Here is a 2,896-nt window from a genome sequence, read left to right as displayed (position 1 = left end):
TCAGCAACTTCTCTAACGGTGATTCGACGATTGGCCAATACTATTTTCTTCACTTCATCAATGTTTTCGTCTGTTGTTGACGTGCTCGGGCGTCCGGCACGCTCTTCGTCGTTCACATCTTCTCGGTCCTCTGAGAACATTTTGTACCACCGATAAACGTTGCTTCGGTCCAAGGTAGCTTTACCATATGCCACAGTTAACATTCGGAATGCGTCCGCGCACTTAATTTTGTTTTTCACACAAAATTTGATACAGATTCTTTGATCCATTTTTTGGAATAGACAAAAATTGAAGACGAGCCAAAACATGTCCAAGAAAAACAGCTGTCAAAGATAAACTGAATATTCAAAATGGCCGAACTTGTCGGCATAAGTGAGGGACATGAGTACCAACATAACGCCACAAAAAAATCGAAAATCGAATATACGTAACCCGCGGAAATTCAAAATTCGCCATACTTTTTGAACAGACCTCGTATGTAATGCGAAATTTAATGTATAATTTTGAACAGTGAAACATTATTTTGAAATTTTGGGCTTTTGCGGTGTAAACAAATATTCGATGTAGATTTCGAGTTGACGCCGCTTGTTTCGAGGATTTGTATCCGACGTTTCGTAAAACAGTTTCAGGTCGATCCTTACTATGAAGAAGTGAACCGAAACATTACGTAACGTTCCGGTGTGACCGTTTGATCCAATATAAGAATCTCATAATACAGTACTCCATGTTCATCTCACCGAATGCGGAAGAAAACTTCTTGCTATGTTACGTTTTGGTGTCGAAGTCGTCGGTTACTCATGATTCATACATGATTTTTGTTNAGTCGTCGGTTACTCATGATTCACACATGATTTTTGTACTTAGAATTATCATAGACGTATATCATAGTAAATCAATTTTTCCTTGTCTGTCACGATTTACTACAAGACCGAAACTTTTCCTTCATTGTCTTGTCAATAGTGCAAGACAAGTGCCAAAACGTGTTGTGTATAATTCTTGTCAACTAATACGACTTTCTCTGCTTTTTTTTCTTTCGGATACTTTTCATCACATACCATCAGTTGAAAACGGCGATTTAAGACACAACAAATTGTTCTAAAACCGTTGCGTCAGTAGTGAGTATTTGTGCTGAGTGTTAATCAAGAAGTGAGATTTTCTATACCATCTTTGCGTTTGTATTGAAATTTGTAATTCTTCATCTTTGATTATCTCAGAACATTCAGCGCGTGGTCGATCGTTTACTTCGGAGTTTCCATTTTATAATTTTGCAAACTAATTNCGTTCACTTCGGAGTTTCCATTTTTTAATTTTGCAAACTAATCTCGGCCTTCCTGCTACAATATTGACGCCATACGTCTCATGAATAATTCTAGTTTCTTCAGCTGGTTTCACCGCGATCCAAATGATGAAGTATGAAATGGTGACAATGTATCTTTTTGGTGTTCACTTTTACTTGAATTGAAAGTATGATTAATTGTTTGGAAGCGAACTCATATCGCTGTTGGAATGCACGTTACTCAACCTTATTAATAAAATAATAATTAGCCTAAAAATCTTAATACATAATTGTAAGCAACATTTAAAATCAGCGGCGGAAACTTAGTTATAATATTTTAAAGTCAAATTGGTTTTTATAGTGAAATTATATGGCTTCTTAAATATAAATTAATTTTTTAAGTAATTCTGCATATAAAAAATTGAAATAAAATAATAGAGAAGCGCATATTTCACAAGAAAATTTATATTTCCTTGTGGTGTTACACATCATAAATGATATATACGAGGGGTGTTCAAAAAATAACGGGAATGTTTAAATTTCGCGGGTTTGGAAAGTCCGATCGTCAAAATTTTTTTTTATTATGTTGGTATACATGCCCCTGAAGTATGATAAAATTTTCAGCTGTATTCATTGTTTACTTTGTCTGTAGCAGCCGCTAAGGTTAGACGTGTTTTTATGAGCTCGGCGATTTTTGTTCGCGAATGTTGCCGGAATGCCTCCACTGAGACGATTGAGCCTTAGTTTCGACGTCATATCAGTAAACCCATGTTTCGTCACCTGTTATAACACGTTTCTGTAATTCTGCATCGTCGTTGACTTCATTTAGTAACTCCTGACCAACTTCCATTCGCGAACGAAAATCGCCGAGCTCATAAAAACACGTCTAACCTTAGCGGCTGCCACAGACAAAGTAAACAATGAATACAGCTGAAAATTTTATCATAGTTCAGGGGCATGTATACCAACATAATAAAAAAAATTTTTGACGATCAGACTCTCCAAACCCGCGAAATTTAAAAATTCCCGTTATTTTCTGAACACCCCTCGTAATATCTTGTTTATTTGATGCACACTATTGTATATTTGGTTCCCACTTTCTTTACTACCTTGTGTGCTATTACAACGAAATATAAGCGACAATAAAATAAGTTACAGAAAGAGAGAGAGAGAGAGAGAAGGAGAGGAAACGAATGTGGATGAGAAATAACAGGAAATGGAGTCAGCGAAACAAAGAAAATTTGTATAATAAAACGACGATTAATAATATTAACNAAAGAAAATTTGTATAATAAAACGACGATTAATAATATTAACATAATTGCGAATTTAATTTGCATTATGTTAATCATATCGAAATCCATAAAGGCGAATTTAATTTGCATTATTTTAATCATATAGAAATCCATAAATGCGAATTTAATACGCATTATATTAATTATATCGAAATCCATACATAAATGCCCATCGAAAAGTATCGTTAGCATTCACGTAGTAACCGTCACGTAGTAAGCGCTCCCAAAACAGAATCAAGTATTCACCTGAGGTTTGTACTCGCTGCTATTAAGAACTATTGGGTGAGTGCAAAAGTGCATGCGGAGTTTGTGAGTAAAAGTGAGA

This window comes from Dinoponera quadriceps, unplaced genomic scaffold, assembly GCF_001313825.1.
Source record: "Dinoponera quadriceps isolate SergipeBrazil2010 unplaced genomic scaffold, ASM131382v1 scaffold2439, whole genome shotgun sequence".
In the NCBI taxonomy this organism is placed as follows: Eukaryota; Metazoa; Arthropoda; class Insecta; order Hymenoptera; family Formicidae; genus Dinoponera; species Dinoponera quadriceps.
This window is presented reverse-complemented; position numbering follows the sequence as displayed.